Genomic DNA, 14,233 nt, shown 5'->3' on the forward strand with positions numbered 1-14,233 from the left:
TTTTGGCTAAGATCAAGTGAAACAATACCCAGTGGTATATTTTCAGTTATCGCCCAACCTCTTTAACCCACACGTCTAGGATCTCTAACGCCTGTGGGACATTCTGGAAAAGGCAAAACAATAGGAACAGAAGAGAGATCAGTGGTTGCCAGGACTGGAGGAGAGGAGGGTGTGACTCCAGGGGGCAACACAAGGGAGGTTTTAGGGCAAGGGAGCTGAGAAGGGTGGGGATGGTCAGAGGAAGAATATCCAGTGCCAACTACCATTCTGAGCCTCAGCAGACTTTCAGGGATAAAAAAACAAAACAAAACAAAACACACCTTGTCCTCTGTAGGGATGAAAACCTTGTATCTCCAAAGCAGGAGCTACTCAAAGTCCCGCTTCCTACCTGAAATCTAAAATGTTAGCTACTGTTAGTGTTAGTTAGTCCCTCACATAAGGAAGTGAGGGAAATAGGAAAACACAAACAACATATAAAAGAGTCTCTAAACTCACATTACTGTAAATGGTCATGAGATCTGAGTTGATAATTATAGTGTCCTCCTTCCATCATCCAGTCTCTGTCCCTGCTACTTTCTCTGCCAACATCTTTGCTGGACAGCGCTGCTCACCTGCTGGGGTCCCCAACCTTCGTTTCACAGGATCTCAGTCTTTGGTGGCCATCTCTTTATTGGGCTGCCTCAGCTGGCTTACTGCACGGAATGTGGTCTATAGAAAAAAAGCACCCTAACCCCTAGGGATTTCCTCTCAGCTGACTCTGTAGTTGAATCACCAGCAAGGTACCAACCGTTCTATCAAGTCTGTTCTGGCGATGGGTTATGTGACAAGACAAGTGTGTTCTGTGGCACTGAGGTTATTGCCATCCCGTCACCACCATCAAATGAGTCCCTTAGTTACTCTGATGCATGGGACATCACGGTGATGGATAAAACATTCTGGAGGTCCGTGGATGATGGTAATGGAAAAAGCATTTCAGGCAGGGAAGGCAAATTTGTATCTAGGATATGTATGGAGACAAATCACTGCTCCCTCCACGATGAAGGGGCCCCATGTAATCTTTGCCAGGTGACTGGAAAGCCCACCTGGAGAAAGGGACCATATGAGGGTTCAGCGCTGGCCTCTGCCGTTGTTGGCAGGCTGAGTACTTAGCTGGGCAGTAGCCAACTCAGCTTTATGATGAGAAGTCCATATTTTCAGACCAAGGCACAGCCCCTATTCCTGTCTCCACGAGCACATTGGTATGGAAGTCCATGAACAAGCACCAGTTGCCTGGGCAAAGCGACTGACTGTCACCTGCAGGAACAGGTCAACTTTCCTCCTAATAATCCATGTGGGTGCCTCCCAGTGGGGCACTTACGTGGGCCATAAATACCTTTACAAGCTGTGCTGCTTTTCTTTGATGAGTCAACAATTTATACTACAGCCTGGGCCTTCTGCAATCGCTTTTTCTTACTCGACGCCCCACTCAGAACTGCTGGGTTGCCCAAGAACAGCAGAACAGATCAGAAGAGCAGGACAAAATTGTCTCCGAAATCCAGAGACACCCTTCAAGCATATGAGTCTTTTTTGTGTGATGGGTGGTAAGAGACTTACCAACTGGTCTTTCACTTTATTTTTTTTTATTTTTTAATTTTTTTAATATGAAATTTATTGTCAAGTTGGTTTCCATACAACACCCAGTGCTCATCCCAACAGGTGCCCTCCTCAATACCCATCACCCACCCCCCATCAACCCTCAGTTTGTTCTCAGTTTTTAAGAGTCTCTTATGCTTTGGCTCTCTCCCACTCTAACCTCTTTTTTTTTTCTTCCCCTACCCCGTGGTCTTCTAAGTTTCTCAGGATCCACATAAGAGTGAAAACATATGGTATCTGTCTTTCTCTGTCTGACTAATTTCACTTAGCATAACACTCTCAGTTCCATCCACGTTGCTACAAAAGGCCATGTTTCATTCTTTCTCATTTCCACGTAGTATTCCATTGTGTATATAAACCACAATTTCTTTATCCATTCGTCAGTTGATGGACATTTAGGCTCTTTACATAATTCGGCTATTGTTGAGAGTGCTGCTATAAATGGTCTTTCACTTTAGAGGGACTATTCCAACATGCCTCAGACATCTGGATCCCTAAAAATGTTACCAGAATGGCAGACCCTTAAAGTTTCTTGGGGTTTATCTTCTCCCCCTTTCTGAGGCCTCTGGGATATTTGCTATTTCCTTCTTAGTAGGTGCAGTTAATAAGATATCATCATGCAGTGGGCCAGTGTGGTGTCTATTGCACATCATAACCATACAGAGACTTGGTAAATATCTATAGGACCCTCTGGGCAAGCCTTGCTCAGAGTTCCTTCCCATTATATTATGGCAGGAAGCAGGTGAGTTGACATAGTCCTGAGATAAGGTTGAAGGTATAGTGATCTCCCTGCCATGTAAAGGAAAACTGTTGAAAAGGGAATTGAAAAATTAGCATTTGATATGTCCATAGCTCCATACCAGCTGCCAGGGGCTGTGTTGATTTGCATGTGTGATTGGCATCATCACTTGATTAAATTTGCAATCATCCATAATCATTTTCAAATATCCAAGTAGTTTTTGCATTGGGACACAGTGATTTGGATGGCTTATGGTAGAAATCAACCCCTTGCCCTGTCTTTTACTCTTTGATGCACCCCAGGGAAGTTATACTTTTTAAACTCTCTGCTGAAGAGTTGGATCTTCTACTTGGTCCTTCCTGCCATCATAGCCCCTTATTTCATGGATCAAAGAACAGATGTGAGGATTTGCAGTGACCAAGAATATTTATTTCTGTTATCTATTCTGAGTCTAGAGAAGTAACCACAGGGGGGTCTGTCACCTTACTGGACCCACTAGGACATGGACTTGGGCTTCCTCTATCCTCCATAGCCTCCAGTCTGACCCAGCAGACCATGTTGGCACTTTGGTTCTCCATGAATTATCATTAGTTCAGAGCCACTACGTAATAACCCTGAGTGGTCTAGGTATTTTCTTTCCCTTAATGCATAGCCATTGTGGTAATTGGCTGAAGGATCTTCCGGGCAGGATTTGAAGGAAGATTCTCTGGACCCTCTGGGCAAGGTTTAAAGGAAAATTCTCAGTATATGTGTATGGCTGTATTGCAGGGTTGCTCCTCAAAGGTATCCAGATGGCCCCTTAATTAAGGGGCTCTTAACTAAGAGCCCGTGACCTGGGGTTTTGGTCCGTGACCTGGGGAAGAGGTCATGAATTCCCACTTTCATGACTCAATTCAGGCTTCTGCCCATCAGACCTGGAATTTTCTGTGCATTCTGTATATATCAGGCAGCACCTTAGTCTTTCCCAAGGACCTTGTGTTCAGTAAGCTAGTGCCAGAAATCCTTGTGCCCTGAAACACCCGAGTGATGCCATGACTTCCTGTGGTAAGCACTCCCCAGGTGTAGCTCCAGAAGAAAGTTTCCCAGCTCCCAACTATAGGACATCTCCTAGCTGTGAGTGTGTTTCACTTAACGTCACGAATATCCGTGAGGGGAATATGTGGGACTTCCTACACTTGCCTTGTTTGCGGAATGATGCCGCCCTAGGTGGTCACAGTGGCACTGTGCATGGGCCACCTCTGTGCTCCACTGCCACTCAGGCCTGTCCATCTCAGGCCCCCATTCCCCTCTCCTAGACCCGTGGTTCTGATTTTCGGTATGATGGCACACTGGAATGGGGCGATAGGCTGTGCAGCGTGGAATGTGTTGCGAGTGATGTGTTACTGACTACTAATAAAGTTAAAATATGCAAGTGACTTTGTTTTCTGGCAAAGTACAGCGGTTGTCCCTGAGCTAACACCGCCTTCAGTTACTTGCATGGCCTTGTCTTTGAAGAGAGAAAGGGGCAGATTACAGCTAATGTTAGAACGTGCCCGTACCTTGGCAGGGTGTGTGCGCGCGCACAACTCACACCGAGTTGGTGAGATGAACCGATCGTTGTGGGAACAGAGGGGAGAGTGAGTACTTCTGGCTGGTGAGCCGGGAGGTGGGTGGGGGCATTTGTCCAGGACACTGGCCAGCAGCAGTGTGGATTGGGACTTGGCAAGGCCCTGGCTATGATCTCCTTTCATCCACAAGACAGTTCGAGCCTGTATCTCATGTACTCTGCTTGGTGCATCAGCTTCGCTCCCTCCTCCAGAGTTTCTTTGGCTTTCCGGTGGAGTTTGATTGCCTTGGCTGGTTTCCTCTGTGGTCCCTTTCTCTTCAGTGACCTCTAAATCTTGACCCTGTAGTTGTTGTCCTCTCTGTGGCCTCTGATGGGGTGCCCATAATCTCCCTTCAGAGGATCCTTAGCAATGCAGTGTTGGTGGGCTTGGGAAAGAGGATACACAAGTCACTGAAAGTGCTTTTCCGTACCAACACGTATTGTTGCATCAGAAATAAACAAACCAATGATAAATCGCGATGCATGGGGGCAGACCTACCCCAGACGAGGCATCAGGGAAGACTTCTGGGGGAGATGGCATTTAAGGTGGGTCCTTTATGAAAGCATCAGGCACAAAGAAAGGAAGTCTGCTGTGTCACATACATTCAGAGCATGCCAGTCACATTGTACTTGCTGTGGGACGAAGAGCATCCCAGGCCGACGGAGGCCGGCATGGAATAGGAACTCAATATATTTGAAGACGGGAGGAAGGAGAACAGGTTAGGGGACAGCAATGAAGAGTTTAATACTAGGGGCGCCTGGGTGGCTCAGTCGGTTAATTGTTATTGCTTAACCCAGCAATAACAATTAGAAACCTTGGGATCTACAACAACACGGATGAATCTTAAAAACATGGTAAATGAAGGAAGTAGTCAAGCACAAAAGAGTACACGCTGTATGATTATTCCATTTACGGGAACTCCTAGAAAAGCCAAAACCGGAGTGACCGTGACAGAGAGCGATCACTGGTTGCCGGAGTTGAGGTCAGGGGAGGGGCTGGTTCCAAAGGCCAAGAGTAGAATTTTAGGGTCGTGGAGGTATTCCTTAATACTGGCTGCGGCAGTGGTTAGATAAATATATACAACTGCCAAAACTCATGAAACTATATACTTAGGAATGAATTTTATTTTATGCAACTTATACTGGGGTAAAAGAAAACATTTTTAAAACACAGAAGATCGTCAAAGGACACGAATGAATCACTCACAGAGAAAGTACATAAAACTTTTAAACATGAAAAACGTGTGAGTGCAACAGCAAAGGACACGCAAATCAAAACAGCAGTGAGGAACTGTGCCTTCGCCTGTCAGATTGGCAAGGATCTGGAAGTGGCGGTGGGAAATGCTGGCAAAAAGCCTCTCACGGACCCTCCCTCATAAGAATAAATTAACACCGGGGCTCCTGGGTGGCTCAGTCGGTTGAGGGTCCGGCTTCGGCTCAGGTCATGATCTCACGGTTTGTGGGTTCGAGCCCCACGTCGGGCTCTGTGCTGACAGCTCGGAGCCTGGAGCCTGCTTCAGATTCTGTGTCTCCCTCTCTCTCTGCCCCTCTCCCACCCATGCTCTGTCTCTCTCTCTCCTTCAAAACTAAATTTTAAAAAATTTTTAAAAAAAGAATAAATTAACACCTTTATGAAGTACATTTGAGCAATATGTAGTGAAAACATAGACACATCCACACTTTTGACTCAAGAGTTAACAAAACACGTGGCAGCCATTAAAAGTTAATTTCAGGGGCGCCTGGGTGGCGCAGTCGGTTAAGCGTCCGACTTCAGCCAGGTCACGATCTCGCGGTCCGTGAGTTTGAGCCCCACGTCAGGCTCTGGGCTGATGGCTCAGAGCCTGGAGCCTGTTTCCGATTCTGTGTCTCCCTCTCTCTCTGTCCCTCCCCTGTTCATGCTCTGTCTCTCTCTGTCCCAAAAATAAATAAACGTTGAAAAAAAAAAAAGTTAATTTCAAAGGTTTTTTAATGACATAAAAAATGCTCCTGATAAATACTGTGAGAAAACAGACCGTAACTGATACCTCATACGATCTCAATGATGTTAAGTATGCACGGAGTGTGTGTGCCTGTGCACACAAAGAAATTCTGGAAGGAAATATACTAAAATATCAGTAGCGGTTATCTCTGGCTGTTATAATTATGAGTAATTTATTTTTTTCTTCATGGTTTCCCGTTTTCCAGTTTGAGACTGTGCACGTTTTATAATCAACATGAATAAACACATGAATGAAACAATTTTCAATAAATCAGCACACACTCATGCCAGAAATCACATGAGCAGCCATTATCCAAAGTCACAAAGATATAGCCAAGTTTTTTCACTCTTAAAAATGTCCCAGGGCACCTGAGTGGCTCAGTCGGTGAAGCGTCTGACTTTGGCTCAGGTCATGATCTCACGGCTCGTGAGTTTGAGCCTCACGTTGGGCCCTCTGCTGACAGCTTGGAGCCTGGAGCCTGCTTCCAGTTCTGTGTCTCCCTCTCTCTCTGCCCCTCCCCTGCTCGCTCTCTCTCTCTCTCTCAAAAATAAAACATTTTTAAAAAATGTCCCAGTGGCTCTTTTTTTTTTTTTTTTTTTTTTTGCCTTAGGCAGCTCTCCCTCTGGATTTCTTTTTTAATGTTTTTATTTATTTTAAGAGAGAGAGAGCAGGGAAAGGGCAGAGAGAGAGGGAGAGAGAGAATCCCAAGCAGGCTGCATGCTGTCAGTGCAGAGCCCAACTCAGGGCTCCATCTCACAAACTGTGAGATCGTGACCTGAACCAAAATCAAAAGTCAGATGCTTGACCGACTCAGTGTTTGTTTACCACAATTTGTTAATCCTCTCCACAGTTAACAGACGTTTGGGTTGTTTTCAGTTTGGGGTCATTATGCAAGATACTTCTGTGAACATTTACATACAATTCTTTGTGTGGATACATGTTTTCATTTCTCTTGGGTAAATACCTCGTAGTAAAATTGCTGGGTTGTGTGAGTGTATGTTTAAATTTATAAGACACTGTCAAACCCTTTTCCAAAGTAACTACCATTTTGTAATTCCATCAGTGACACGTAAGAACTCCAGGAGCTCGACATCCTCATCAATGCTTAGTATTGCCAGTCTTACTTTTACCCATTCTGGTGGTGTGTAAAGATATTTCATTCTGATTGAAAATTTTTTCTTAATGTTTATTTTTGAGAGAGAGAGAGACAGAGCATGGGTGGGGGAGGGCCAGAGAGAGAGGGAGACACAGAATCTGAAGCAGGCTCCAGGCTCTAAGCTGTCAGCACAGAGCCTGACAACGGGCTTGAACTCGTGAACCACGAGATCATGACCTGTGCCGAAGTCAGACGCTTAACCAACTGAGCCACCCAGGCACTCCTCATTCTGCTTTTAATTTGCATTTCCCTGATGACTAATGATGTTGAGACTATTTTCATGTGATTATTAGCCATTCATATATATTCTTTTAAAAAGTATGTGTACAAATCTTTTGCATGCTTTATTGGTTTGTTTATTTCCCTATTGATTTGCAAGTGCTCTTTATATATTCTAGATCTGAGTTCTTTTGTTAGCTACCTATTTTCACATATTTTCTCAGTGTGGCTTGCTTGTCTCTTTGTATTTTGAAGTACAAAAGTTTTTAATTTTGATAAAGCCTGTTTTATCTATTTAAAAATTTGTTATGGGTAGTTTTTAGGGGAGATCCATTTCTGGATGTTTTTTGAGTATGGTGTGCGATAAGGTTGGAGGTTCATTTTGTTTCTATCCAGGTATCCCGTTGTTCCAGGAGTCTTTGTTGAAAAGGCTACTATTTCTCTGATGAATTACTTTGCACCTTTGTTGGAAATCAATTGACTATATAAGTATAAGTAGGTTTCTGGACTCTAGGCTCTTCCATTAATCTATAGGATTATTCTCACATCAATACCACACTGTCTTGATTACTGTAGCTAAATAGTTTAGTCTTGAAATTAGATTGTGCAAGTCCTCTAGACGTGTTCTTCTCTTTCACAATTGTATGACTATTCTAGGGTCTTTGTGTTTTAGAAGCAGTTTGTCAATATATCAAAGGAAAAAAACCTGCTAGGATTTTAATTGCAAATACATTGGGGAGAATTGCCACTTTAACTATATTCGGTTTTCTACTTCATGGACATGGTATAACTTTCCACTTGTTTAGGTGTTTAATTTTCCTAGGCAAGGTTTTATTGCTTATAATTCTCAAATCTTACACATATTATGTTTATTTCTAAGTATTTTTTATTCAATCGTAAATGAATTTTTAAAATTTCATTTTCCAACTATTCATGGCCAGTAATTAGAAATACAGTGATTTTTTGTGTATTTACTTAGAACACTGTGACCTTACTAAATTCACTGGCTAATTAGTTCAAATATTTTTATTGTAGATTTTCTAGTGTTTCTGAATATAATCATGTTGCCTACAAATAAAAGCAAGCTTACATCTTCCTTTGCAATCTGTATGCCTTTTGTTTCTTTTTCTTGCTTTATTTTACTAAGTAGGACATTAAGTGCAATGCTGAGCCGAAATGGCAAAATTGGACATCTTTGTCTTGTTCTGACCTGATCTTAGGTAGAAAGCATTCCATCTTGTAACATAGTGTGATGTTAGCCATGGGTGTCCTCCGGATGCCCTTTATTAGGTTAAGGGAGTTCCTTTCTATTCCTATTTTGATGAGTTCTTTTTTTATCATATGTGTTGAATTTTGCGAAATTCAGATTTCGCAATTCAATTTTCTGCATCTGTTCTGATATTATGTAGTTTCCCTCCATTATTCTATTAACATAGTGAATTATATTGATCAACTTTTAGTTCAGCCAATTTACATCCTGGGATTAAATCCCACTTGGTCATAATATATAGTATCCTTTTTATATATTTAATTTTATTTGCTGAAATTTTGTTAAAAATTTTTTGCATCTTTTTTCATGAGTGACATTTGTCTAAAGTTGCCCTTGCTTGTAAAATATTTCTCTTAGTTTGGGATCAGGTTAACATGGGAAAATCTTTCCTTCCTCTCTACTTTCTGGCCAACATTATTTATTTTCCTTAAATGTTTGATATAATTCACCTGAGAAGCCATATAGGCCTGAATTTTTCTTTTTAGGACTGTTTTAAGATAAAAAAAAAAAATTTAAATAGAGAAGTATTCAAATTTTCTATTTCTTCTTGGGTCATTTTTGGTAATTTGTGTGTTTTTTTTTTTTTTTTCAACGTTTATTTATTTTTGGGACAGAGAGAGACAGAGCATGAACGGGGGAGGGGCAGAGAGAGAGGGAGACACAGAATCGGAAACAGGCTCCAGGCTCTGAGCCATCAGCCCAGAGCCTGACGCGGGGCTGGAACTCCCAGACCGCGAGATCGTGACCTGGCTGAAGTCGGACGCTTAACCGACTGCGGCACCCAGGCGCCCCGGTAATTTGTGTTTTCAACACATTCCATTTCATCTTAATTGCCAAATGGGTTGACATAAAGGTATATATAATAGTCCCTCATTATCCTTTTTAAACATAACCTTTTACTTCAGAAGTTTTACATTTATATAACTATTGTGGAGATAGTGCAGAGAATTTTCATGTGCCCCACACTCAGCTTCCCCTGTTATTAACATCTTACACTATTAGTATCGTAGATTTTTCCCAATTGATGAACTAATATTGATGTATTATTGTTAACTAGTTAGTCTGTACTTTTTTTATATCTCCTCAGTTTTCCCCTAATATCCTTTTTCCGTTACAGGATATCACGTAGGATACATCCGCCATTACATTTAGTAGTCATGTGTCCTTAGGCTCCTCTTGGTTCTGACAGTGGCTCAGACTTTCCTTGTTTTTTAACAACCTTGCCTGTTTTGGGGATTATTGGTCAGATATTTTACAGAATGCCCCTCAATTGGGATTTGGCTGATTGGACTGGCGTAATGTGTTTTTGGAAGGAAGACCACAGGGGCAAAGTACCATTCTCATTCCATCGTTTCTAGGGTGTAGAGTATTAATACGACTTGCACCGTTGAGGTTGCCCTTGATCATGTGGTTTAAGGTAATGTCCTTTTTTGTCAACCTATCTGCGTCTTCATATTAATTGTGCCCTTTTTTGTGACAGCATACATTGGGGTCATAAAGAAGATCCAATTGAAGTGTTTGTTTAGTCCGTTAATATTTAAATTTTTTTTTCAACGTTTTTATTTATTTATGGGACAGACAGAGACAGAGCATGAACGGGGGAGGGGCAGAGAGAGAGGGAGACACAGAATCGGAAACAGGCTCCAGGCTCCGAGCCATCAGCCCAGAGCCTGACGCGGGGCTCGAACTCACGGACCGTGAGATCGTGACCTGGCTGAAGTCGGACGCTTAACTGACTGCGCCACCCAGGCGCCCCTAGTCCGTTAATATTTAAAGTAATTGTTGATATATTTGGATTTGGATCTCCCTTTTTTGTTTTTTGTTTTGTTTTCTCTTTTTCTTCCTTCTTCTCAGATATTTGGAACATTTTTTGGAATTCCATTTTAATTTTCTTATAGTCTTTTTAGTTATGCTTTTTTACATAACTTTTCACGGGGACTGTGGTATACATATTTACCTGCTCATCGTTAGCCTGCAACCAGTTGACGCTGGATCACTTCACGTAAAATGCAGAACCCACGTGAGCATATAGGTCGCTGTCCTGCCCCACCGTGCCCTTTATACCGTGGGTATTATATGAATTATCCATATTACAAATGCCACAAAACAATGTTATTACTGTTTCGCTTTAAAGAACTAGAAATAAATTTAGAAGATAAAAAGCCAAGAAAAATAGCCTCTTGTATTTTTTTCCGATATTTCCCATTTCTGACACTTTTCTCATTCTTTTCTGAAGCGTCAAGGTCTCCATCTGCTATTGTTTCCCAGCAGCCCGAAGAACTTCCTTTATCGAGGCACCAGTGTGCTCAAGACGGGTTCCCTTAGCTTTCTTTTATTTAGAAATGTCTTCTTGTACCCTTCATTTTTGAAGGATATTTTCTTAGATGAAAAAGTCTTGGGTGAGTTCTTTTTCTCTCTTGGCCCTTCAGGATGTCGTTCCACTTCCTTCAGCTTCCATGACTTTGGATGAAAAGCCATCTGTTAAAATGTCCCCTGAATGTAATGAGTAAGTTTTCTCTTGTTGCATTCAGGATTTACTCTTTGAATTGGACTTCGTCATGTGCCTTGGCATGGCCTTTTTCATGGTATTCTACGTGGTGTTTGTTCAGCATCTTAATCTGTAAATGGATATCTTTAATCAAATTTGGGGACATTTTGGCCTGTCGTCTCCAAATATTCTTTTCTGCCCCATTATTTCTCTCCTCTCCTCCTGTGATTCCAATTGCGTGTATGTCAGACTTTTCTCCCTAGACTATTCCATCTTCCATGGAAGTTCCAAAAACTTCCATCTGGGTTTTTTAATATGTTCTATAATTGCAGATTCTGTCCTCAACTTTTTGAATATTAAATCATGAAGACTATAACTTTTGTTATCATTTTTTCGATGAGTATTGTTTCTTTCGTTTTCGCTAGGTGATTGTCTTGGTTGGACTCAAACTTCATATTCTGTTTCTTGGGTGGCAGCTCTGATCTTAGTTCAGATCTTTTGTGTTCAGCTAAGTATTACGAGAAGGTTCTGATCATGTGAGATTCAGAGCCAGTCAGAAATGTGGTAGGACAGAGCTTGGGGAATCCCTCTCTGGCTCTTTTTCTTCCAGGATTTCCCCCTTCTCTCTAGGGGTCTTGGCTCACCTGGGTTTGGTCTTCTAGTGTTCCAGGCCATAAAGGCTACTTTTTTTTTGGGGGGGGGGTACTGGTACCCTTGGCAACCCTCATGCTACAGCACCTAGCACCAGGCTGAAAGCATTGAACATCCTCTTCACAGCTCGACTCCTCTCAGCACGGAGTCCCAACCGGAGTTGGGTTTTGCCGTCCCGACATCTGTTCACCCTGTAGTGCTTTTAGGTAACTGCTTTTGGTATTATGCCCAGAGCTTGTTGTGACTATCTGTAGGAGGATTAGTCCAGTAGGATTGGACTCCTCCATTACTGGAAGAAGAAATCAGGTTTTAGTATTTTTATATTAATTTGTATAAGTGCTTTATGTTTTAAGAAAATCTGCAATTTGTTATGCATATTTATGTTACATAACTTTACAAGTCTGTTTTTTTTTTTTTTTTTTGGCCTTTTTTTGGGTGGGGGGGCGTCCATTGTGGTGCTTGAACTCATGACCCTGAGATCAAGAACTGAGTTGAGATCTAGAGTCAGATGCTCAACTGACTGAGCCACCCAGGCGCCTCTGGTTTATGGCTCTTAAGTTTTATTTCAATATTTCTGGTGTACGGAACTTTTTTATGCTGATGGCATTGACTAGGGAAATTTGTGATTTCCCTTCTTAAATGTTACTTAACCCATTCCTATTCAAATACCAGTTGAATATAGACCTAGATTTTCCTTTGCTAGTGGTCCTTGTTTTTACGTTTCACTTCTTCACTTATTTTGAATTTATTTTAGTATAGAGAATGGGGTGAATCTGGTATTTTTCCCAAATATCTAATCTGATATTTTTCCCAAAGAGCAAGTAATTTCCTACACATAGCATATGAAGCTGATTGCATTTAACAGTAGACCCAGTGTTTCCATTATAGAAAATTAATTTCTAACCTGCTGAAATCTAAGGTGGAAATATATAGCGTTAACAAACTCTATCCAGGTTGTGGGCAACGTGAGGAAGGAAGGCCAAGAATGAAAGGCGAAACTTTGTTTTGTATGTGAACAGCAAGGCATTAGACCACTGTCGCAGTCTCCTTCTTAGATGTTGTCATGTATACACAGTGAAAATCAATCCGTCGGTATCTCCCGTTCTCATGAAAACATATATGGTCCTAATAGCAGAAGCATAAATAATAACCATTTATCAAGCATTGGGTGCTATCATCATAACATGACCCAGGTGCTATGCAAGTGTTAAATGCTAATAATACTAATTCTTAGTGACAAATGCTCATAATATTAATCCTTAGTGACAGATGCTAATAATACTAATCCTTCATGATAAACGCTATAAAGGAAGGAGGCAGAGTGCTATGGGACAGGCTAACAGGGCAAAGGGCCCTGGTTATGGACATCGGAGAAGGCTTCCCTGAGAAAGTAATGATTAGGTTGAGCTCGAAAGAGGAGTAGAATTAAGAATGGGACGTATGATGAGGAGGGTGGCATTTGTCAAAGGAAGCAGCGAATATAAGGGACCTTGGGCAAGGAAGAGCATAACCCTGAACTGAAGGGCCACACAACTCCGCGTGTGTTTGCGTGTGCACACATGCACGCTGGTACTTTCTCACGTGGCCCGCGTCTGATCCACCCGAGACCAGTTTCCTCGCAGCCACTAGTTTTGGCCGTCAAAGCAGGGTAGTCTGTCTTGTGGCGTTCCCCACTTTCGCATCTCGTATCTGCCGTTGAAGAACCTTAGCCCAAATTCTTTTCGTCCCCCCCCCGCCCCGCCCCGTTATGGAAGCGTGGGTGATGCTTAGCAGCTGGGTCACATAGACAGTAGGGTGGCGCGTGTGATGGGACATCTGCTGGTGATCCAATACTCAGTAGGGGCTTTTCGATGTAGTAGCTTTAATCCTTAGAGCAACCCTCCCCGAGGAGGACGTTATGCTCACTTTATAGATGAGAAAAATAGAGCATCAGAATAGTGCGCAACGTGTCGGAGGCCACACGGGTAGGGAGTGAAGGAGCCAGGACCGGCTGTCTGGTGCGTCTGCGTTCCCGTCAGGCGGCCCCTGCTGGCACCTTGCCTTTCCGAACCCCTGGGCCCGAGTCACGGGGCCACGCTGGCTTTGGTAGTTTCCTTTTCAACAATTTTCCAGTTACTCGTTCCCGCTGTGATTTCGCGTCTGTACTTGCTTTCAGTCGCTGCCGTGACAAAGCAGCACAAGCCGAGTGGAGAAATGCAGAGTCCGTTTCTCGCCTTTGCGGCCTCCTAGAGGCGCCTGCTTCCTGGGCGCGCGGCCCTTCCTGCATCTCCAGTCACCTCCTTGGCCCTTCTCCTGTCCTCACGTCTTTTTCTGGCTACAGCTCGGAGAAACTCTCTGATATGGAGAACTCCTGTGATGAGATCGGCCCACCGGATCCCTGGTTAGCCTGGGTACCCTCGTGTCTCTGCACCTGTGCCTTAGTCACATCCGCACAGTCCCTTTTTGCCACCTGAGACCACACTCACAGATCCCGGGGATTAGGAAGTGGATGCGTCCCGGGCCTTTACTCGGCCT

General features: G+C 42.9%; 1 protein-coding gene across 8 annotated transcripts in view; it reads left to right on the forward strand.

The window, feature by feature from the left end:
* Positions 1 to 14,233, forward strand: part of EFCAB6 (EF-hand calcium binding domain 6) — a 249,752-nt gene that overhangs the window by 99,806 nt on the left and 135,713 nt on the right. The window lies entirely within an intron of this gene.

The sequence above is a fragment of the Puma concolor genome, chromosome B4, assembly GCF_028749965.1.
Source record: "Puma concolor isolate L17-30 chromosome B4, mPumCon1.1.hap2, whole genome shotgun sequence".
Lineage (NCBI taxonomy): Eukaryota > Metazoa > Chordata > Mammalia > Carnivora > Felidae > Puma > Puma concolor.